This window comes from Scyliorhinus canicula, chromosome 5 (assembly GCF_902713615.1).
Source record: "Scyliorhinus canicula chromosome 5, sScyCan1.1, whole genome shotgun sequence".
Lineage (NCBI taxonomy): Eukaryota > Metazoa > Chordata > Chondrichthyes > Carcharhiniformes > Scyliorhinidae > Scyliorhinus > Scyliorhinus canicula.
The window spans coordinates 142045805-142071412 of record NC_052150.1 but is presented as its reverse complement, the minus strand read 5'-3'; positions in this window follow the sequence as shown (position 1 = coordinate 142071412).

Below are 25608 nucleotides of genomic sequence, written 5' to 3'. Positions count from 1 at the left end.
TGTTTTTTAACACCCCAGTGGCAGCGGAGGAGTTTGTTTGAGCGAACAAACTGGGGGGGGGGTTAGCCCCGCAACGGCCATCATGAAAGCGACGGGGATGGAAAAGAAAGAAGAATTGGAATAAAGAGTGGAGGGCAGACCGCAAACAGAGACAATAAGATCACGAACTGTACACACGTGTTTAGTGTACTGCGCGGGACTCTGCTGACCCGTTTCCGGGCTCGTTCTGTCTTTCAATGCAATGGGGGAGCAAAGCAAGGTGAATGAGGGTGAGAAAGGCAGACAGGAGGGTGAGACAAGGGCTAGCAAAAGGAAAGTAAAACAGCACCAGAGCAGGGCAAGTACTGGGAGGGGGGGCCACCGTGCTAGCGAGGAGGGCCAACATGAGAGGGCAGGAAGAAAGGAGGGCCGCGGCGCGTCTCTCAGGGGAGAGTGAGCGCCTGGCACAAAGGGGGGGGGGGGGTGGACAGGGCAGAAGAGGGGACAGAACACAGTGGGGGGACAGAGGTACTGGGACTTTGGGGGGGGGAGGAATTGGGGGGAGAGCGCAGAACAAAAGATAAGCAAAGAGAACGGTGAGGTAGATTAGCAGCATGAACACAGGCCTCAGTGGGCATGGAGCAGGGCGAGGAACCAAGATGGCGCCACAAACAGCCATTTGGGAGGACTTCAGGGCGAAGCGAGACCCTGGAGTGCAGGGGCGCAGCCACATGGCGTACACATAGCTGGCGGCCATGTTGGGTGCCCCCTGGACAAAAGGACCCTGGAGCCCTGGGGCATGACCTCATGGCAAGAGCGGCGACCGTGGCCATTTTGGACGGCAAGAAGATGAGGTTTACGGAAACCAAAGCAGTTATGGACCCAGGGGGACGGTACGTCATGGTCAGCGGTCGTGCTGATAAATGTGTACGCTCCCAACTGGGATGACACAGAATTCATAAAGAAGACTATGGTAGAAATCCCCAACCTTGACACACACCGACTAATCATGGGGGGCGACTTCAACTGTGTACAGGACCCACTGACCGACCAATCAAACCCCAGAGCAGGGAAAAAGACTGGCATGGCTCGGGAACTAGAGGTATTTTTGGAGCAGATGGGGGCGGTGGACCCATGGAGGTTCCTGCACCCGGTAGAGAAGGAATTTTCATACTTTTCAAAAGTACACAAGGTATACACCCATATTGACTTCTTTGCAGTGGGGAAATCGGTGCTTCGAGGGATCATGGGAACAGAGTACTCCGCGACCGTTATCTCTGACCACGCTCCACACTATATGGATGAGAGGTTGGAGACAGGCCGGGCCCAGAGCCCCACGTGGAGGCTGGACACGGACCTCCTGGCCGACAAGGCCTTCAGTTAAAAAACATCGTGGGCCATAGGCGACTACGTTAGGAACAACCACAATGGGGAGGTGTCACCCTCCACATTCTGGGAGGCACTGAAGGCCGTGATCAGAGGAGAGATCATAGCCTTCAAGGCAAGCAGAGATAGGGAAGAGAAGGTGGCCAGGCAACAACTGGAGGACTCCATCCTGGAAGTCGACAGAAAATACTCTGAGTCCCGACCATAGGGCTGCTGGCAGAGAGAAAAAAGCTGCAAATGGTCTTTAACCTGCTATCCACCGGGAAAGCAGTGTACCAACTCCGCCAGACACGGGAGACCTTCTACGAACATGGAGACAAGGTTGGCCGCCTATTGGCTCACCAGCTGAGATAGCATGCAGCCACAAGGGAAATAGCGCAGGTAAAGGATAGCAGAGGCAGACTGGTAACAGAACCAAAGGAGGTCAATCAGGCATTTGAGACCTTCTGCCAGGGACTGTACAGATCTGAGCCCCCCAACGGGGGCGCAGGGTTGAAACATTTCCGAGACGGACTGGAACTACCAGTTGTGGGGGAACACAGATGGGGGGAGCTGGAAGCACCAATAGACCTGGGAGAAACCATGGAGAGCATCAGCTCCATGCAGGCGGGGAAGGCACCGGGACCCGACGGGTTCCCGGCGGATTTCTACAAAACATTTGCACTAGTCCTGGCCCCACACCTCAGGGACATGTTCATGGACTCACTGGCAGGGGGCACGCTGCCCCCCATGCTAGCGCAGGCCACAATCTCACTAATACCCAAAAAAGATAAAGACCTGGCGGAATGTGAATCACAGAGACCCACTTCACTGCTGAACGTGGATGCGAAAAGACTCACAAAGGTCCCAGCCAAAAGGCTGGAGGGCTGTGTACCAGAGGTGGTCGCTGAGGACCAAACGGGCTTTGTCAAGAGTAGGCAGCTCACACAGAATATCAGGTGGCTGCTGAACGTAATAATGACCCCCTCTGGGGAGAGAACAGCAGAGATGATCACCTTCCTGGATGCAGAAAAGGCCTTTGACAGAGTCGAATGGAGCTACCTCCTCGAGGTACTGGAACAGTTTGGGCTAGGAGCGGGACTCGCTGCCTGGGTAAGGCTCCTGTACAATGCTCCCAAAGCGAGCGTCCGAACTAACACCACCAGCTCTGAATACTTCCAGCTGCAGAGAGGAACAAGACAGGGCTGCCCCCTGTCCCCACTCTTGTTCGCGCTAGCGATCGAACCCCTGGCGATAGCCCTGCAGGACGCGAAAAGCTGGAGGGGAATCCGGAGAGGAGAAGAGAGCACAGAGTCTCACTCTATGCAGATGACCTGCTCCTCTATGTCTTGAAGCCACAGGAGGGACTGAAGGCAATACTGCAAATACTGAAAGAGTTTGGAACCTTCTCGGGCTACAAACATAACCTGGGCAAAAGCGAGGCATTCCCAGTGAACCCAAACAGGGGAGGGACAGAGCTGGAGGGGCTCCCATTTAAAACAGCCGAAAACAGATTCCGCTACCTGGGGATCCAGATAACCAGAGACTGGACAAATATCCACAAGTGGAACCTGACCAGGCTGGTGGAGGAAGTAAGAAGAGACGTTCAAAGGTGGGGCTCACTCCCACTCTCCGTGGCGGGGAGAGTGCAGACGATCAAGATGAACATACTGTCAAGGTTCCTCTTCCTGTTTAGACCCATTCTGATCTTCATCCCCAAGGCCTTTTAGCCTTTTTCCAAAATGTAGACAATCTAATCATGGCATTTATGTGGGTGGGTGGGGGGGGGGGGGGGGGGGGGGGTTTAGAACCCGAGAATTCACAAGAAGGAAATTCAAAGGGGGCTGGGCTTTACAATATTATTGGCCTACAGTACTACCACTGGACATCGACGGCAGAAATAATGAGGGGATGGGTACAAGAACCCGACACAGATTGGGTACAAATGGAGGAGGTATTCTGCAAAGGAGCGACCATCCGGGCCCTGGCTACAGCAGCACTCCCATCCTCCTCAACAAGATACACAACGAGCCCAGTGGTACCGGCCATGCTGAGAACATGAACCCAGCTGAGACAACACTTCGGGATAACCAAAATGTCCCCAATGGCTCCCATATACGGCAGTCACAGATTCCCCCCCCAGCCATGCTGGATACCACCTTCAAAAAATGGAGGCGGGACAGGGGCACATTGACGGCAGGGGACTTCTACGCAGGGCACAGACTGGTGACATTAGATGAATGACGAGAAAGTGGAGGCCAGAAAAAGGACAGGAAATGAGACACCTCCAAATAAAACACTTGCTCCGCAAAGAGACAGTAGGGTACCCCAGGGCCCCAGAAAACACATTACTAGAGGACCTGATAGGCACAAGTAATAAGAAGATGGGCTATGTGGGAAAATATATGTACAGCTACTGGACAGAGCCCGGACTCCACTTGATGAGACCAGACAAAAATGGGAGGACGAACTGGGAACAGAGGTAGAATGGGGACTCTGGGGTGAAGCACTGAACAGGGTGAACTCCATCTCCTCCTGTGCAAGGCTAAGCCTAATTCAACTCAAAGTGGTGCATGGACCGCACCTGACCAGAACCCAAATGTGCAGGTTCTTCCCGGAGGTGGAGGACAAATGTGAGCGGTGCCAGAGGGGCCTGGCCAACCACACCCACATGTTTTGGGCTTGCCCCAAGCTTGCTGGGTTCTGGGTAGCCTTCTCCAAGGCAATGTGCAGGGTTGTGGGGGTGAGGGTGAAGCCATGCCCAACAGTGGCAATCTTTGGGGTATCGGAGCAGCCATAGTTATACATGGGTAAGGGGGCCAACGCCCTCGCTTTCATTTCCCTAATCGCATGCCGGAGAATCCAGCTCGGCTGGCGATCGACAGCACCACCCACAGCTGTAGACTGGCTCGCTGACCTTTCAGAATTTCTCCACCTGGAGAAGATTAAGTACGCCACCCGAGGGTCAGAGGAAGGCTTCCTGGATACTTGGGGGCAGTTTGCCGGTCTGTTCCAAAATCTGTTCGAGGCCAGCAACGAGGAGTAACCTAATAAGAATTGAAAAAAAAACAAGATAGATGAGGTACCAAAAGACTATACAACTTGGGGGGTGGAGGTGGGGAGGTAGAAGGAAGGTGGGGAAACCACGAGAGATGAGGGTGGGGCTAACCCCCCTTTTTCTCTTTTTCCATTCTGTCCGGAAAATAAAAGAAAAGCACAGTCGAAGCCCAGGGGGGGGACGGACAACGGGCAAGGGGGAGGATCCATAAACCGATCCAAAGGGCAACGAAATGCACATAGGGTCAGTTAAACAAAGGACAAAATAAACCTCACTGTATAATAAAGGAAATTAGCGCGGGTGAGAAAAATGTGATGTGTATATTTACAACTGTTTATAAATATGGGAGATGCCAATAAAAAGATTTGGAAAAAAATGGAAAAAAGCAACTGATTTTTTTTCACTTTAAAATTGCTTTCCCCAAAATAGAATTTTTGCTGCTAATGCGGGAAAGAATTTTAATCCAGACTTCAGAGGAATTGATTGCACGACAGAAGTTGAAGGTTAGAAAAGACGGTAGGAGCATCAAAAATCTTAATTTCACCCTGGCCAAGACAATAGGGAACCCTGCAGTGATCACTGAATATTTTTAAATGTCTCAAGTGTAACTCAATTGCCAATCATTCGATGTAATTTGAAAATGTGATTCAGTTCAATATATAACCTTCGTAAAACTAAACACAGCTTCATGTGTTAAAATGTTTGAATTTAATGTCAATCTTCCTTTGATTATAAATGTCGCTCCTAATATTTACCCAATGTCAAAAGGTCAGGAAATTTATTTAGTTCTGTCTACTTTGTTGCACAAAATACCCTTTTGAAAAGATGAATATTGATGTAAACGTGTCAACTGTATAACCAAGGTAGCATTCACAGTGATATTCAGCGAGAGAATATTTTACCAGAGAGAATAAATCAGCCTCTCTTTTGTGTTGCTAACTCACTGTTCACAGATGGCAAGTAATGGTTATATTAACATGGAAAAGTTTTAGTTATGGTGGAAGTGATTTACCATTTTTAGTTGTTGTTCCTTGCCAGAAAAACTGGCTGTTTAAAATCTGGAAGGTTTGTATTTCAGCCAGGACCAGGGTGAGAAATCGTGGGCCTTGGTGCCTCTCCTATTTGTCGGCCTCTTACCCACTTCCACCCATATAGCCTCCCCCTTACATCCTTCAGGTGCCCAGAATTGGTAAACTGTTTATTGTGGGTTTCGCAAAACCTCTTGGCTTTGATTGTCACGCTGCTGTATATAAAGCAAATTGAAAGCTCAGGTTTCGGTACGATACACTACAACCATGGCATTGCCAAACAATTACACACAACACAATCATTCTTATTAAGCAAAAATTCCACTTCTTTAAACTGGTGTTATCTGATATCCGGATAAAAACATCCAAAAGATGTGAACCTCAAGCACCTCAAACAACAATCTTATGTAAAAATGAGAATATCTAGCAGTGACATATTCCATTGGTGCATGACTCCTGGTTCCAATTTTAAAAATAGCAAAACCCTCCAGTAAATTAGCATCCACTTGCAATAATGTGCTTTTTCTATCCACTCTTTCTCGCTGCACAGGTGTCGCCAGATGTGCTGAGCATTTCCAACACTTTGGCCGGGAATTTCTGGTCCCACCAGTAGCATCGTGAGCAGGACAAGAACATTTAGAGAGCTGCTAACTTTTAATGGCTCTTCAGATTCTCCTGGCCTGCCTATTATGATGACCCGGTGTCATGGCTGTAAAAAACCACCCTTCCTGTTTCTTTTAGAGCAAGCCAGTCCTCCACAAAGCAATCAGACTTCTTCTGAGCATCTCATTCCCATTCAACTCAAAACCCAGCAGCAGTTGCCTGAGATTTGGTTCGATACAACATTAAACATGAATTCAAAAAAAAAGATGTGACAAAATCTTAAATAACGTTAATGTCAAAGAAATAAATTGAAACTTCAAAAGTAATGAATGAAAATGACCATTAAAAAGTGTCAAACAGGAGAGCTAACTAATAGAACTTTTTTTTTGCCTTTTTACTTAAGAGCAGAGCTAGAAAGACAGGCCAGGCCCCAAGTCCTGACCATTAAGGAAGAGGGAGGGGACCAGGACCAATCTAGGCAGTTGGGTTCACTACTAATGGCACATGCTCTCAGCAAAATGCATATGAAAGTAGGGGTCAGAAGCGATTGGACTCAAAACACATCCTGCTTGTCAGAGACAGCTGTTTGCTTTATCTATATTTAGATTTTTGACTTGGTTAACTTAAGTTACACACAACACAAATTTCTGCCTGTTGTTTCCTCTTTACGCAGCCCAGTTTTTGGATATGTTTCTGGAGAGGGAGGACAAGGGACTGAGAGTGTATCGGTCTGTGTTCCTGCACTGAGCAGCATGTGCGTGTCACTCACTCACTCACTCTCACAGACACTTTGCAGAACTCACTCTTACACACTCACTCAAACACACCCTCATTCTCACATACATTCTCACTCACTCATTCACACACATACATACGCTCACAATCTCTCTCACACATTTCCCCCCTCTCTTACACTCACACTCTCACATAACTCTTACATCTCATAACTCTTACTTAGATTCATTCACTCGCTCACTCACAATCTCTCTCACACATTCCCCCTCAGTGGCGTGCAGAGGGGGGGGCCGACGGTGCATTGGCCCCGGGCATCCATTGGATGGGGGCATCCAATCAGAGAAGGGGAAAAAAAAAAAAATTTTTTTTTTAAAAAAAAAATTTTTTTTTTTAAAATTTAGATTACCCAATTATTTTTTTCAATTAAGGGGCAATTTAGCATGGCCAATTCACCTACTCTGCACATTTTTTGGGTTGTGGGGGCGAAACCAACGCAGACACGGGGAGAATGTGCAAACTCCTCACGGACATTGACCCAGAGCCGGGATCGAACCTGGGACCTCAGTTCCGTGAGGCGGTTGTGCTAACCACTAGGCCACCGTGCTGCCCCAGAGAAGGAAATAAGATAGTAATTTTAAAATTTCAGCGGTGATAAATCAATTTTTGGAGGCTCACCATACTGCAGAGGCAGTTGTTAGCCCTTTATTCCTTTAACATGGTGTACCCTTTCTGTCTAGAGAAAATGGTCCTTCTCCCCATCCCCCCCACACGCATGCGCATGATGTACATGGTGCAACCATCAAAAGCAACAAGGAGACGTGGCTGTTCGTTCCTGCGTTTCCTCGAGTCATAACTCGTCTTTTCTTCAGCTTTTTGTGCATCTAGATTAGTTCTTTTACCTAGAACAGGTGCAACTACGGTTTTTATAGGTTTTCTGGCGATATTTAATGAAATATTTACGTGGGATGTAGTAAGAGTGAAGCCTGGATGATCAGAGGACTGCTATGGCATTTAATCTCGGAATAGGAGACATTTATTCCTTAACATGCTAATATTCGAATACAGATACCACTAATTTGCAAGTCTATGATATAAATTGCACAAAATTATCAGTGGAGAATCAGTGTGAAATAATTTGATACGAAGGAACAAAGAAATGAAATATGGTTTATCCGTCTGCAACTGACCGATTGTTTACCATTTTCTTCCCATTTTCTCATGCGTCTTACGGTTTTTGAGATAGAAAATGAAATGTTACGAGTATTTCGTGTACAACCGAGTGGAGCACAGAACAGGAAAAAAAAGAGGGCCAGAGTCGAAGAAGAGTCCCATCAAAGAGGGGCATTAGATGCATGGATAAAAAGAAGTAAAGAAGTAGGAGAACCTGGAGAAATAAAAGATGATGTGGGTGCAGAGAAGGATTTTTCTGATACGGATTCAGCTCGGTCAGAACATAATACTCTCTCTCCTCAGTCTCGTTGTCAGGATGATGATCCATGTGAAGAAAATAAAGAAGATATTTGCATATTTTTGCAAAGAAGCGATTTTGGCTGTTTGAAGAAACCGATTCCAGATCATTTGAAGATGACAATATTACAACATGGCCCTGAAAGATATCAGAATAAAAGTGGTCCATTTGCTGAGAAGGATGGGAGATCATTTTCCAAACAGTGGTTTGATAAAGTTTCCACAAACGGAGAAATTGTGGAGAGAAAATGGTTGTTATACTCTCCATATCGGAAAGCATGCTAGTTTTGTTTGCTTTTTGTTTTCAAAGGAGCATTCGTTGTCTGTGTCAAACTTTGGAAAGGAAGACGGTTTCTCCACTTGGAGAAAATTAAATCCAACAATACCTGACCATGAGAAAAGCCCTTCTCATAGAGCTCACATGAGGGAATACCTGAACCTTGTAGTTCGACTCCATCATTCAACTACGATAGATGCTGAACTTCAACAGCAAATGTCTGCTGAAAAGAAAAGATGGAAAGCTATAACTGAACGGATTGTCGAGGTTATATCCTGTCTGGCAAAACAGAATCTGGCCTATCGTGGACATCGAGGAGAAGGAATATCTGGGTTATCAGAGCCAGGGGAGACAGTCAGTGAAAATACAGGAAACGTTCTAGCAACAATCAGACTTTTGGCCAAATATGATGACATCTTAGCAAAACACTTGCAGAGAGGGAAAGAGAAACCAAAAAGTGTCACCTACTTGTCCAACAGAATTCAAAACGAAATAATCAATCTTCTTGGTGAAACTGTCAAGAAAAATATAATTTCCGAAATTAAGGACGCAAAATATTTTAGCATAATGCTGGATTCAACTCCAGATATTGCCCATGAAGATCAGGTTTCTGAAATTCTGCGTTACGTTCATATTGATGAAAACAGAAAAGTAGAAATAAAGGAGACATTTCTGGGATTTTTTCAAGTCAACAAGAAAGATGCAGTCAGCCTGGTAAATAAAATTCAGGAAAAATTGGAAGAAGACAAAATTTCCATGAATGACTGTCGTGGTCAAGCATATGATAACGCAGCAGTTATGGCTGGAGTGAGAGGAGGTGTTCAACAAAAAATTCTTGAAGTTAACCCAAAAGCTGTGTTTGTGAACTGCGAGAACCACAGCCTCAATTTGTCCTGTGTCCATGCAAGTGAGGTGCAACCTGTTGTTGTTACATTTTTTGGCATTCTAGAAAAACTCTACTTTTTTTTCTTCATCTACTTCTCGTTGGGAAGTGTTAAAATCATTTGTCACTCGGACTGTGAAAAGACAGTATGACACAAGATGGAGTTCCAGCCATGATGCTGTGCAAGTAATCCACGAAGAGTGTGACAACGTTATTGCAAGCCTTCAACACCTGCTGGAAGGAGAATTTTCAAGGGAAACTAAATCTGATGCAGGATCGCTACTGAACTCTATTCAACAGTTCCCGTTTATAGCTTTATTAAATTTTTGGTACTCAGTTTTATCAGTGGATAAAGTCTCAAAACGTTTGCAGGATCCGAAAATGGGGTTCCATGAAGCTTCTTGTGATCTGAGAGGACTTATTCATATCTTGAATTTGAAGAATGACGAAATTATCCACAATGCAATAGATTTAGCCAATGAATATTGTCAAAATTGGGCAATACCAATTGCACGAACAAGGAGAAGAAGAATAATGCCTGGAGAGTCAGCAAGAGATAGTGGACTGACGGCACAAGAAGAAATGAATAGAGTAATGGTAGAGATTGTGAACAGATTAAAAACTGAAATTGAAGACCGCAGTGTCCGTCTTCAAAGACTCAGTGACCGATTTTCTTTTCTTCTGAACTTGAATTCAGGAGTGATTGAAGATGAACAAGAAAGAGAGAAATTAAAAAAGGAATGTTCAGACTTTGCAAATTATTATGACAATGATGTGGTTGCAATTCAGTTATATGACAAAATTATTGATTTTGTGATGCTCCTTCGAGCTGGAGGGAATAGAGTTCCCCCTGACCCTAAAGATGCTCTGGAGTCTTTACTGCAGTATGGGAGGGATGTCTTTCCGACGCTGTGTGTTTCATACAGATTACTGCTTACAATCGCATTTTCAGTCGCAAGCTGTGAAAGGTCATTTTCAAAACTGAAATTAATAAAAACATATCTGAGGTCTTCTATGTCACAGGAGCGACTGACCAACCTGGCTTTAATAAGCATTGAAAAAGAATTTCTCACAGCTGATGTAAAAAGTGAAGTAGTTCAGGTGTTTTGTGACAGGAGGTATCATTTGGGGAAAAGAACTTAATAAATTTGATTGATTTATATTAAAATCGAATAAAGCGTTTATTTCATGTTTCATCTGTGTTTATATATTCAAAATGTTTCCCTTTCTCATAATACTTCTCAGTATATTAGGCCTTATACTTGAGTCTTTGGGGCATACAATCAAGATTTGCCCCGGGCATCACCAGACCTCTGCACGCCACTGTTCCCCCTTCTCTCACACTCACTCACTCTCACGCTCTTACATACACTCACTCACACACACATGCTTACTCATACACACTCACTCTCTCACACACTCACTCTCTCACACACTCACTCTCTCACACACTCACTCTCTTACACACTCACCCTCTTACACATAAGATAGAATTTTCCCCAAAATTGGCAAAGTGTAATTTCTGTGGCGGAAACTGGTGTGGTTGCCATTCACTGAGTTTCAACGCCCTCTTGGGATTGCATCTCTCCCTTTCCCAGGCCTGACCTGCCACCGATGCAGTCTCCCACAACTGGCAAGCTGCTGCACTGTTCCTGCTTAGCGCTCCAATTTACTGGTGGCGTTGTTAACGTGGCCCAAACCCAAAGATGGCTCAGGTCTCCTGAGAGCGGGTGGGGATGAGGGTGGTTTTGCCAACTTTGCGCTCACTTTGGGCAGAAATTGAATTTATCTTTGGCTTCTCCCTCTGAAGCCTGCCTGAAACAATAACTGGTGTACTTGCATGTTTTTGATAGTCATAACATATATTGTACATTGTTTGTATTATGTTATTGCACAACCTTTTATTCCAATCAATATGCCTCCCACATTGCTACCTAGTCTTCATTATAAATTGGCTACCCTCAGATAAACTTAAAGGAAACAGCAATTTAAAACCCTTAGCATCAGAGTCGTAAAGCTCAGTGTGTTAAGATGGTATCAAATTGTTTATCTTTACTAAGTTTATCATTAACAAATATGAAGAAATCTAATGTGAAAGTGCAGCTGTGAATGATGTTTATCTTTATGGTTATGAATGGGAAGCAGATGATTGCTTATTTAAGGGAGAGTGATGTGCTAAAGACATCATTGGTACCAACACAAAGCACATCCTGCTTATCAGGGACAGCTGTTTTCTCTTTGCTGGATTTGGGTCGTGTGAAACTATTACGAGCTTCACTCAACATTGAAAATGTCAGGCCGGAATCTCTGGTCAAGAGACTAAGGGCGCGATTCTCCGCTCCCCACGCCGGATGGGAGAATCACGGGAGGGCCGGGCGACTCGCGACACACCGCCCTGGCACCCCCTGCGATTCTCCCACCCCCCACTCGGAGAATCGCCGCATCCGTTTTTCACGGCGACCGGCGATTCTCCGGCCCGGATGGGCCGAGCGGCCTGACGTTCCCGACCTGTTCATGCTGGTGGCAACCACACCTGGTCGCTGCCATTGTGAACATGGCGCCAAAGGTTCGTTTGTGGCTTGTGGGGGGCGGAGAGGGGAGTGAGCACTATGGCCGTGCTCGGGAGGGGACACTGGCCCGCGATCGGTGCCCACCGATCGTCGGGCCGGCGTCTCCAAGGGAAGCACTCTTTTTCCTCCGTCTTGCGGGGCAGCGGAGGGGAAGACGGCAACCGCGCATGCGCGTGTTGGAGCCGGCCAACCTGCGCATGCGCGGTTGACGTCATTTAGGCGCCGCTGTCGCGAGATTTACGGAATGCCGCTCCTAGCCCCCTGGGGGGTGGGGGGGTGTGAATAGGGTGCGAGGGGCAGCCTCCGAGGCTGTCGTGAAACTCGGCCGAGTTCACAACGGCCTTCCCGATGCCATGCAGGAGCGGAGAATTACGGCCTAAGTGCTGACACTGGGACTGAATCACGTGAGTTTGAAAGCAGAGCTGGTCCTAGATTCAGGATACCCTAATGGGCTAGCACAGGCGCCACGTGGAAACTAGCACAATTCCAACAAACACTGGTGTGTGACTCGCCTGGGTCAGGATTAGCACTTGAGAACCTGACCAGCTGGAGCTGCATATAAGCACTCCACTCCCGACACACCCTCATCCCAGCTAAGAAGATGGCACTGGTTACGCATTAGCATGCCAATCCCGCTGATGGGTCTGCTGGGACTAGCGGATACCGGGGGGGGGGGGGGGGGGTGGCCTGAGGAGGTACCCATATGACCAGTGGTGCTAAGTTCACAGTAGGCAGTTAGCGGTGTGTGCAGCCGTATGATTGCCTTGCAGGCTGCGGCAATATTGGTCCGTGCTGGCCACCCCAAATTCACGGCCCACCTCCTGGTCAAACCCGCTACAACCCTGGCCCTGGAAGAAGCCCCTACGGCCAGTGACGCAACTCTCAGCACATTATAGCGATGTTGGACACTTTCTGTACCCCCTTTCTCTCCCCCAGCAGCCATGGCACCTGTTTTTTGATTTGAAATGCCACAAGTGAACTTTGCCATCGGTAATTCCTCCTGGTGGAGGCGCAGCATCACAGTGGGCCTGGAAATTGCTGGGTTGGGCCAGTTAATGTGTTTACTGTGGCGTTTACTGTACAATTTGCACAAAGTCGCTGATGCACATCAGACGGAGGCATGAACTTCCTGGGGGGCCAGCATTCGGAGATCTGCTGGAGCCCAGGATCCAGCTGTGTCCCAGTCAGATATCGAGCCTCTGGATCAGGTTATCCCGGTGGGGGGACAGTGGGTGTGATGGGGAGAGGGGGTAAGATGTTGGACGAAACCATGTCCTATGAGATGCGGCAAGGATGAGGGCCTCCCTGGCCCTTTGGACATGCCGGCCCCTCGCAACTGCCTATCATTCATCTTCAGCCTGCTCCCGCGGATCTTCCTTGGACTTGTCCTCCAGGTTCTCCTGGTCCAGCTCCTCTTTGTCCTCTTCCACTGACGAGGTCAGATGTTTCTCCTCCTCCACCTTCAGCATGTAGCCCCGCTGCTGTGCCATGCTGTGGAGGGCACAGCAGACCACCACAAAGTGGGCGACCCTCCGGAGGGGGTGTACTGCAGTGCGGCACCAGAGTGGTTGAAGCATTGGAACAAAATTGGCATTTTGAACAGTCCGAGCACCACTCAATGACAGTTCAAGTGGCCACATGTGCCTCATTATACCAGGTGTCGGCATCGTTCGCAGACCTCCACACTGGCATCATTAGCCATGTTGTAAGCAGGTACCCTTATCCCCAAGAGCCAATCTGGGGTCATCCCCGAGTGTCCATTGAAGACGCCGGGGATCTCCGACTGCCCAGGGATGTAACTGTCATGCACACTCCTGAGGAAGTGTGCACACACATGCATGATCTTGAGGTGGTGGTCGCACACAAGTTGAACGTTCAGGGAGTGTATCCCCTTCCTGTTAATGATGGGAGTTCCCGGACCGCCTGGTGCGCGCAAGGCAAATTGGGTGCCATCTATTACACCCTGAACCTGAGGCATCCCTGTGATGACGGAGAATCCTGCTGTCCAGCATCTTGATGGGTCTGGTCCAGGTCAAGGTCTTTACAGTCAGCTGCCTGGGCAAAAAGGGCATCTGTGACTTCCCGAATATACTTGTGGGCTGTTGGTTGTGCTATGCCACACAAGTCCCCACTTGAATCTTGGAATAAACCCAAGATGTAAATATTTAGGGCTGCGGTGATCTGACGGACACTGGGAGCAGGTATCCTCCTCCTCCACGTGGTGCCAGGTCTGCAAGGACATAGCACAGGTGCCACACCATTTCAAAGAACAAAGAAAAGTACAGCACAGGAACAGGCCCTTCGGCCCTCCAAGCCTGCGCCGACCATGCTGCCCGACTAAACTATAATCTTGTTCACTTCCGGGGTCCGTATCCCTCTATTCCTATCCTATTCATGTATTTGTCAAGATGCCCCTTAAATGTCTCTATCATCCCTGCTTCCACCACCTCCTCCGGCAGCGAGTTCCAGGCACCCACTACCCTGTGTGTAAAAAAACTTGCCTCGTACATCTCCTCTAAACCTTACCCCTCAAACCTTAAACCTATGCCCCCTAGTAATTGACCCCTCTACCCTGGGAAAAAGACTTTGACTATCCACTCTGTCTATGCCCCTCATAATTTTGTAGACCTCTATCAGGTCGCCCCTCAACCTCCTTCATTCCAGTGAGAACAAACCAAGTTTATTCAACCTCTCCTCATAGCTAATGCCCTCCATACCAGGCAACATCCTGGTAAATCTCTTCTGCACCCTCTCCAAAGCCTCCACATCCTTCTGGTAGTGTGACGACCAGAATTGAACACTATACTCCAAGTGTGGCCTAACTAAGGTTCTATTCAGCTGCAACATGATTTGCCAATTTTTATACTCAATGCCCCGGCCAATGAAGGCAAGCATGCCGTGTGCCTTCTTGAATACCTTCTCCACCTGTGTTGCCCCTTTCAGTGACCTGTGGACCTGTACACCTAGATCTCTCTGACTGTCAATACTCTTGAGGGTTCTACCATTCACTGTATATTCCCTACCTGTATTAGACATTGCAAAATGCATTACCTCACATTTGTCCAGATTAATCTCCATCTGCCATCTCGCCACCCAAGTCTCCAAACGATCTAAATCCTGCTGGATCCTCTGACAGTCCTCATCGCTATCCGCAATTCCACCAACCTTTGTGTCATCCGCAAACTTACTAATCAGACCAGTTACATTTTCCTCTAAATCATTGATATATACTACAAACAGCAAAGGTCCCAGCACTGATCCCTGCGGAACACCACTAGTCACAGCCCTCCAATCAGAAAAGCACCCTTCCATTGCTACTCTCTGCCTTCTATGACCTATCCAGTTCTGTATCCATCTTGCCCGCTCACCTCTGATCCCGTGTGACTTCACCTTCTGTACCAATCTGCCATGAGGGACCTTGTCAGAGGCCTTACTGAAGTCCATATAGACAACATCCACTGCCTGCATCAATCATCTTTGTGACATCCTCGAAAAACTCTATCAAGTTAGTGAGACACGACCTCCCCTTCACAAAACCGTGCTGCCTCTCGCTAATACGACCCCTTGCTTCTGAATGGGACTACATCCTGTCTCGAAGAATTCTATCCAGTAATTTCCCTACCACTGACGTAAGGCTCACCGGCCTGTAGTTCCCTAGATTATCATTGCTACCCTTCTTAAACAAAGGAACAGCATTGGCTATTCTCCAGTCCCCTTAAAACTTACTGAATTGTAGTCACTGTTCCCGAAATGCTCCCCTACTGAAACTTCTACCACCTGGCCGGGCTCATTCCCCAATACCAGGTCCAGTATAGCCCCTTCCCTAGTTGGGCTGCCTACATATTGTTTTAAAAAGCCCTCCGGGATGCTCCTTACAAACTCTGCCCCGTTCCGGCCCCTAGCACTAAGTGAGTCCCAGTCAATATTGGGGAAGTTAAAGTCTACCATCACAACAATCCTGTTGCTTTTACTACTTTCCAAAATCTGTTTACCTCTCTGCTCCTCTATCTCCCGCTGGCTGTTGGGAGGCCTGTAGTAAACCCCCAACATTGTGACTGCACCCTTCTTATTCCTGATTTCTACCCATATAGCCTCACTGTCCTCTGAGGTGTCCTCCCGCAGTATTGCTATGATATTCTCCCGAACCAGGAGCGCAACTCCTCTACCCATTTTACCTCCCCCTCTATTCCGCCTGAGACATCTAAATCCTGGAACGTTTAGCTGCCAATCCTGTCCTTCCCTCAACCAGGTCTCTGTAATGGCAACAACATCATAGTTCCAAGTACTAATCCAAGCTCTAAGTTCATCTGCCTTACCTGTTATACTTCTTGCATTAAAACAAATGCATTTCAGACCATCAGTCCCGCTGTTTTCAGCAACATCTCCCTATCTGCTCTTCCTCAGAGCCATACTGGCCCTATTTCCTAGTTCTCCCTCAGTTTTTTCACCTTCTGACCTATTGCTCCGATACCCACCCCCTGCTATACTAGTTTAAACCCTCCCGTGTGACACTAGCAAACCTTACGGCCAGGATATTTATGCCTTGCCAATTTAGATTCAACCCGTCCTTCCTATACAGGTCACACCTGCCACGGAAGATCTCCCAGTGGTCCAGATAATTGAACCCCTCCCTCCTACACCAGCTGTCTAGCCATGCGTTTAGCTGCTCTATCTTCCTATTTCTAGCCTCACTGGCACGTGGCACAGGGAGTAATCCCGACATTACAACCCTTGAGAGCGTGTCTTTTAACTTTCTGCCTAGCTCCCTGAACTCCTGCTGCAGGACCTCATCCCCCTTCCTGCCTATGTTGTTAGTACCAATATGTACCATGACCTCTGCCTGTTTGCCCTCCCCCTTCAGGATGCCCGCTACCTGCTCTGAGACATCCTGGACCCTGGCACCAGGGAGGTAACATACCATCCTGGAGTCTCTTTCACGTCCACAGAAGCGCCTATCTGTGCCCCTGACGATAGAGTCCGCTATGACTATTGCTCTTCTGTGCTTTGACCCTCCCTGCTGAATATCAGAGCCAGCCGTGGTGCCACTGCTCTGGCTGCTGCTGTTTTCCCCTGATAGGTTATTCCCCCCGACAGTATCCAAAGGGGTATACCTGTTTGAGAGGGGGGCAACCACAGGGGATTCCTGCACTTACTGCCTGCCCCTTCTGGTGGTCACCCATTTCTCTGCCTGCACCTTGGGTGTGCCTACATTTATATAACTGCTATCTATGACGCCTTCCGCCACCTGCATGCTCCTAAGCGCATCCAACTGCTGCTCCAACCGAACCATGCGGTCTGTGAGGAGCTCACATTGGGTGCACTTTCTGCAGATGAAGCCATCCGGGACGCTGCAAGCATCCCGGACCTGCCACATCTCACAGTCAGAGCACTGCACCCCTCTAATTGACATTGCGTGAATTAATTAGTAAATTAAATTTAAAAGTATATTTTTTAAAAAGTTACTGTTAACTATATGTTTCCTCGCACCAGTTTTCCACTTTAAATGTAAATGCTAAATACAGTACTCTCCGATCTCTGGCTTAGATATCCCTCTAAATTACGATTAAGTAATTAATTATGTTTAATTAGTTTAACAATGTTTAATTTTAAATTTAGTGCAGATTCCTGATCAGCCAATCAGGTCACAGCTGTCCTGTGATGCCACTTTTCAGTTTCCCCCCTCCCCCAGTCGGATCACTCAGAATAGCAGAATATCTATCACTTACGTGTTCCCAAGCTGCTCCATGGCTCTCTCTCCCAAAAATGAAGGCCGATGGAACCGGGGGGTTAGATTTTTTATCATCTACCTTCCCAGGGTGCTGCTTGGATTTCTCCCTGCTTCCCAGAATGCACTCTGGACCTCTCTCTGCTGATTACCAGTTACAAAGCCAAACAAAGGAAGCAGAACAAAAAGGGAAACAGCACCTCCTCCCAATCCGCACTGCCCAAATTACTAAGTTCCAATTCCCACTCTGGCTGTGTCTCACTCACTCAGTCTGTCTCCTTCACCTGCGCAAAGCTTACTGAGTGCGCTTTCTGTCTTTCTTTTATAGAGAACTCAGCTAAACAAGATGAGTCACACTATTTAATCTTCAAACAGAAGAATACAATGTACACCCTTGTGCCACTAAACAGGCCTCAGGTGACTGACAGATAACTGCCTCTCAACAATTAGGGTGGGGGCAGCTTCAGCCAATCAGACACTAAGCTAGGCACTGACCTTTTAACTGAAAAACTGAAAACAGTTTTGAATATTTGAATTCACCATTTACCTCTTACCTCTTGAATTACCACACTGCCCAAATTACCAAGTTCCAATTCCCACTCTGGCTGTGTCTCACTCACTCAGGCGGTGGCTCCCTCACCTGCATAAAGCTAGTTGAGGCAGAGCCTCCTGCGGCACATGCTATCCAAGATCTCTTCAAATGACCAACGCCGCCTGTACACCTTGGGCCGTCACCGGTCTCCCCCTCTGAGTTCCTCCTCGGCCTGATGGACGTCCGGGTTCTCAGTGTGTGGGGCAACCCCTACATATGGGCTGCTGCCTCGAGCCTCTGTCGACGCTGCTGCCATCACTTTCTTTGGTGTCTGGCTGCCTGGCCTGTCACCGCCACTGTGAGGACAGTGTCTGCGGAGTCCACAATATCATCCCTAAGGTGATATCTGTAATGAATTGGAGCGGGTGTGAGACCAACAATCAGTTAGGGCTTCCACCCCGGAACCCCCGGTTCCCAAGTCCTCCTGCACCCTTACATTCCCTGCCATCTCTCAGCGTGACGTCCAAAGAGCCGGTTGTGCTGGGAGACACTGCCCTGAATACACAGCCCCGGCCACAGCAACCCCGGACCCCAGGCTCCCCACTGGAAATATTAGTTGGACCGGGCACAGATTCCCTCTCCGATCTGTCGTGTTATGTACTCTGGGATAACACAGGCTGCAACGAGAAGCTGCTTTAACCAAAAGATACTCCAGACCTTGAACTTAGTTCAATCTGATTTATTGAACCAGTAGCACAGTTAGCACAGTTCTCTATGAGTTCGACCCTATGCCAACCTAAGTGCGGTTAATCTGCCTGACTGAACCAGACTAGCTCTTAGCCACGTGCTGGAGGTGTGATACTGCACATACACCCTGACTCACTCTGTAGATATTCATCAGTGAAAAGAGGCGGAGTGTGAGTGCCTTGTGCCTTTTATAGTGAGATACCACCCCTGAGTGTCCTGCCTGCTCATTGGTCATGATCTGTTCTCTGTGTTCATTATCTGCCTGTCTGTGCCTGTCTGTATATCATTATCTGCATGTCTGCATACCATGACACGATCCATCTACCTACCCTCTGGTCTTGAGGATTTCCCCAGTGCTGAAGCCCAGCTCTTGGACGTTTAATTGTTTGCTGCGCTTCTGTGGTGTTGATACATCCAGTGTTCAGGCAAAGTGTCTTGGCCTCACAGTCTGATTGGGATGCTAGGCAGTATCATCGACTCGCAACATGGCACGTCTACCCACAGGAATCCACGTGGGAGCTGTGAAGTGCTAACATTACTAACATTCCCAATTCCCTGCTCATGATAGCCTTTAGCTTTGTGGCTAGAGGCCGGCATGGTCAATGGGAGTTAAGGTCACCTTCACCATCTTACCACCGATAGGGCTGTGTCCTGGAGGTGTTCGGGGGGACAAGTCAAGCAGCAGCTGGAGTTCTCCTGGTTATGTGTAATAACGATCCGGTGGGGTGTGCCATGTCGGACACGCAGGTTCTGAGCTCTTTGTCCCCCAGCCCAGGGTCAACCCCCCCCATCATCGTGCCCCCCCACACAGACATGGGGAGAATGTGCAGACTCCCCACAGACAGTGACCTAAGCTGGAATGCAAATGGATAATTTGAACCCACTTGCATCAGGGTGATGGGCTGGAAGCCTGATTCTCCAGGCCTGCATGATGCTCCAGCCCTCTCAACCGGGATTCACGGGGTGTGGATTAGTGCAAACATTTTTAAGTGTGCCTAGAAGCAGTGGATCCTGTAGTGGGTCAATGGGACAGGTGTGTAACGTAAGTGCCCCCAATGTCTATCAGAGGTCCCTCCTCCCCCACACAGCGCAAATCCTGCTCACCTCAGCCCCCTCATGAGAGACCCCATCAAACCCCAAAAGAGATCCTCATATCAGAAGCCCTTATCAGAGACCCCTATCAGAAACCACCATGTCAGAAACCCCTCCACCAGACACCCCCATTTCAGACACCCCAATATCACAGTCCCCCCCATGAGAGACCCCAATATCATGGCTGATTTGACAGTCAGCTCAAACATGCATCCTGCCTATCTCTGATAACCTACAACCCTGTTGTTTATCAAGAATCTGTCCAACTCTGACTCAAAAAATTCAAAGACTCTGCTGTCACCACCTTTTCAGGAAGATTTTCAAAGACTCACAAACCTCAGAGTGAAAAAATGTTGCCTCATCTCTGTTTAAATGGGTGACCCCCTATTTTTTAACAGTGAACTTAGTCCTAGATTCTCTCACAAAAGGAAACATCCTCCCAAAATCCATCCTGTCAAGACCCCTCAGGTTCTTACATGTTTCCATCAAGTCACTTCTTACTGTTGGAACTCCAGCAGGTCCAAGCCGAGCCTGTCCATCCTTTCCTCTGACAGCCACCCATCCATTCCAGTAGTTAGTCTAGTAAACATTCTCTGAACTACTTCCAATGCATTTACATCCTTCCATAAGTAAGGAAACCATACAGTGAACAGTACTTCAAATGTCATCTCACCAGTGCCCTCTTCAACTGAAGTATACTTCAGTACTTTGAAGTACTTTCCTTTTTATTCAATTCCCCTCGCAATAAATTATAACATTCAATTAGCTTTCCTAATAATAATTTGAACCCACAAACCGTGGGCAGCACGGTAGCACAGTGGTTAGCAATGTTGCTTCACAGCTCCAGGGTCCCAGGTTCGATTCCCGGCTTGGCCACTGTCCGTGTGGCGCCTGCACGTTCTCCCCATGTCTGCGTGGGTTTCCTCTGGGTGCTCCGGTTTCCTCCCACAAGTCCAAAGATGTGCAGGTTTGGTGGATTGGCCATGCTAAATTGCCCTTAGTGTCCAAAAAAGCTTTGGTGGGGTTACGGGGATAGGGTAGAGGCGTGGGCTTAAGTATGGTGCTCTTTCCAAGAGTGGGTGCAGACTCAATGGGCCGAATGGCCTCCTGCACTGTAAATTCTATGAATTCTATGATGCTGATTACTTTCTGTCCATTACATTATCCAAATTTCTAACGGCTAACCCTTGTCCGCTGGAAGCCAATCATGGACCTGCATTGGTGGCTGAAGTAAATGAGGGAGTTGGGAACTCTTTAGTAAGAAGAAGTCATGACAGCTACCAGGGAACCTTGAACACACATAACCTTGTTGTGGTTACAAACTACCTGAAAGTTGATTGAGCGGAAGGATTTCTGGTTGACAGAAATGTGGGTGTCCACAGGGGTCTTTAGGGCAACATGAAAGGAATCAATAACACCCTGCACCTGAGATCAGCCTGCTAATTCTGCAGAGGCTGTTACTCTTTGTGTCTGAGATGCCAAAACTACAGAGGAATTAATGTGCTCCCCCACACAAGCAAACAGGATATCAGGTACAACCTTACTGCAGCTGTGTGTTGCTGACTAGGATATACTAAACAGGCCTCCTGGTAACCACTGGAAAGATCCTGAGGCATAGAAGTTGACAATAACAGTGACCTTTTTAGCGACTGGGTCGATGGATTGTGGCCTGAGTTGCTGCTGGGCTACGTGACCTGAGTCTGCACCACCTCATGGCTTAGCCTCATTGGCCTCTGGCACTGGTTCTCCGTCAGGTTGAGGTAGGATGTCCGAGGTCTGTACACCCTTCCCACAGGTTGTTCTGGCTGTCATCCTCCTCCTTCCTGATTCACGGGCAGCAGGATCGTCCAAATCTGTTCTCCCTCTGGCCTCATGATGAATTGCTTCTAAGGCTTCCATGTGTGAGGGTGCCATGCCCATCTTCTATGTTCCTTTGCACAAAAGGTATGTGCCTTTCACTTCCTGGTACCTGGGTACATGAGTCAGAAGAGGTAAAGATAATTTCCCTGTTCATCCAATAGCCCCACCTACCAGTTCTATTGCATTAAGGGAAAACAGTTGAAATTGAATTTATGTCACTCCTTGGGCATTGAATAAATGTTTGAAGCAAATTGCACAGGGGTGCCTTACCTCTCCAAGGGATCCCCCGACTATCCAAACAAATACATTAAGTATTGGGTGGCAGAGTGCTTAGCACTGCTGCCTCACAGTGCCAGGGACCCAGGTTTGATTCCAGCCTTGGGTGACTGTGTGGAGTTTGCACATTTTCCCTGAGTCTGCGTGGGTTTCCTCAAGGTGCTCTGCTTTCCTCTGACAGTTCAAAGATGTGCAGGTTAGGTGGATTGGCCACGTTAAGTTGCCCCTAAGTGTCCAAAGATTAGGTGGGGTTACATGGTTATGGGGATAGGGTGGGGGATTGGGCCTGGGTGTAGATGCTCTTTTGGTGAGTCAGTGCGGACTCAATGGGTCAAATGGCCTCTTTCTGCACTGTAGTAATTCTATGATTCTAAGTTCAGAACTGCTCTTACCAGGTCTACTCTGTACACAATCTTGTCTACCAAAGTCTGACTAGTGTGGCGGCAGCTGATGATCTAAATGGCGAGCTGCCTCCGTAAAATGTATATCAGCAAAATACACTCTGTCTCCGTGAAAATAGGATGTATCGTTATGATTTTTGGGCACTTCCACTATTTTTGCCATGACAGAGAGGCAGTCCATAATGCCTCAAATCTGGGCCTGACAAATACTGAATAATTGTAGCCAGATCACATTTCAAAATGGCTGAGCGAGCTGGTTAGATCGTGGGAGATTCTGAAATTGGAAACTGCGATACGCTCCGATCATTTTCCGACTAACAGGCCCATCCCGTTGGCGAGATCTGGATCCCACCGCAGTATGGCGAGAAACCAATAATTATCAATTAAGGCCAATCGCCATCCCATAAATGGGAAGGTCTCCCTATCTAATGGCTTCCCGTGATCTAACTGGCTCCCCTGTGAGTGGTCACACAGTCACTCCTTAGCATACCTGTTTACAAATGTGAAGCTAGTGCAATGACTGCTGTGGGGTTCAGTGAGTAGCCATCTTGGAAAATGGACTGCTGCCCCAGTGTTCGGGATGTGGGGTATGGTGGAGTCCCTAGGGGGGGCCTAGGTTTGGTGATTCAACCACAATCGGTGGTGGATCGCCCTTGGGATGGGGGAGGCAAAGGCCGACATGCCACACCTCGGAAAGTGTACATACATACCTGGGGCAACTTCAGCTTCTGCTTGTCCGTCCCACCAAACACCCCCAGGACAGAGTCCTGTCCGTGGTAATATGGTGCAGGTCACTTTAACTCCCATTGACCGTGGCGGCCATTGGCTGCATAGCTGAAGTTTATTGCTAATAGTAATTGGCAATGTTAGGTATGGGAGCATCTTGAGGGTAGTACGGTGGCACAGTGGTTAGCACTGCTACCTCACGGTGCCGAGGACCCAGGTTTGATCCAAGCTCCGGGTCACTGTCCGTGTAGTTTCCACATTCTCCCGTGTCTGCATGGGTCTCACCCCTACAACCCAAAGATGTGCAGGATAGGTAGATTGGCCACACTAAATTGCCCCTTAATTGGAAAGAAAGAATTGGGTACTTCAAATTTATTTTAAAAATGGCTGGATTTTCCGATTCTGGGACTATGGCCCCACGCCAGCATGGGAACAGTAGCGTAAAAACGGCCACTGATCCCCAGTTTTGTTGGGGGCTAGCATGCTGGCAGCATAGAGCACCCAGCTCCAGCTGCCGATACAGCCCGGAGAATTGCTGGGTCCATGACCGCGCACGTGCACAGCAGCGGCCTGCAGCGGCCGCACCGAGCTACATGGTGGAAGCCGCTCGTGGACCCGGCCTGTGAAATAGTGCACCCCCCTTTGGCCGGCTCTTGCACCCGGTACCAAGCCCCCACAGTGCCCCCAGCCCCAAATAACGTCCCCTCCTGCCCTAGGTTCGACCCTTCCCCGACTGTGGCAGTGCTGGACTGGGTCTGCAGCCGTCACGCTGAGTTCCCGACGGGTGAGACCACATGCGACCGACACAATCGGGAACTTGGCCGGTTGAGGGCAGAGAATCGGGGGGGGCACCCACATTAGGAGACTCATATTGCTGTGGTCTCCTCTATATCAGAGAAACCAAACGCAGACTAGGTGATTGCTTTGCTGAGCACCTTTAGTCTTTGCACATTCAGGACACAGACCTTTCCGTTGCTTGCCATTTTAACACAAGACTCTGCTCCCATGCCCACATGTCTGTCTTTGGCCTACTGCAATGTTCCAGTGAAGCTCAACGCAAACTGGAGGAACAACATCTCATCTTCTGGTTAGGCACGCTACAGCCTTCCGGTCTCAACATTGAATTCAACAACTTCAGATGATTAGCTCTACCCCACCTAGACCCATTTGTTTTCATCCCCTTTCATTTTAACTGTCTTATACCATTTCTTTCTGACTTGACTTTATCTATATTTACCCCTCCCCATCTTATCCACCTTTCCTTACTCTTTCTCCCCTTTACTTCCCCCTGCCCCTCCCCCCACATCTACATCTGTCACAGTTCATCCTCTGATGTTAGTTTCTCTGCTGTTTGGCCTTTCATATCTTTTGTTCTCTCTGGGGACTGCCATTCACACTCTTTCCCCTTGGTTTCTGTGGCCATTAGCACCCTGTTTCCCTGGGTTTCTGTGGCTATGACTCATCTTTCATTCTCACTCCACAGTATAAAGATCTCCCACTTTCTCTGTCTTTTAGCTTTGACAATGGTCATCTGGACACAAAACGTTAGCTCTTTTCCCTCCCTACAGATGCTGCTGAGATTTTCCAGCATTTTCTCTTTGCTCTCTAAATCCTCATAGATATCACACTATGGATGATATTGTGGACCCCGCAGCAGTGCGCACGCAATGGAATTGGTAGTCCAGGCAGCCAGACGACAGTCAAGGCAGCAGCATTGACGCAGGCTCGAGACGGCAGCCCATGTGCCTTGGGCACCACCACTCATATTGCTGATGTCGTGCTCAAGCCTTTCCACTGCGGTCACTACCTATGGCCTTGGTGCCATGCATTGCCGGCATCACCTCCTGCACCTGTAGCCCTTGGCACTCCTCCAATCAGCTATGGACCTGCTGGAGTTTCGCTGACATCCCTCTCTGAACATCACAGCCCGTGTCCTATCGTCTGCATCAGCTCTGGGATAACCTGGTCCTGAGGTTCAGCATCTGAGTGGGACCCAGCTGGGTCCTGGGATCCAGCAAACCTCCGACGGCTGTCTCGCCTGGGCATTCCTGCCTCCACTTGATGTACATCAGCAACTGTGTGGTGCTCACCAGATTGTGCCCCAGAAGCCTGTCCACTACTTTCGCCCTCTGGGGAGGGTGGGGATGACAGCTGTGATGCCTCAATGATGGCATCCTCGGAGGTCTCTTCCGTAGTGTTCTCTTGGATGGCTGGATGGACTGGCACCATCGGATGGAGATCCTGCTGGAGACTGGACATATGGTCAACAAGAGGGAAGGATCAT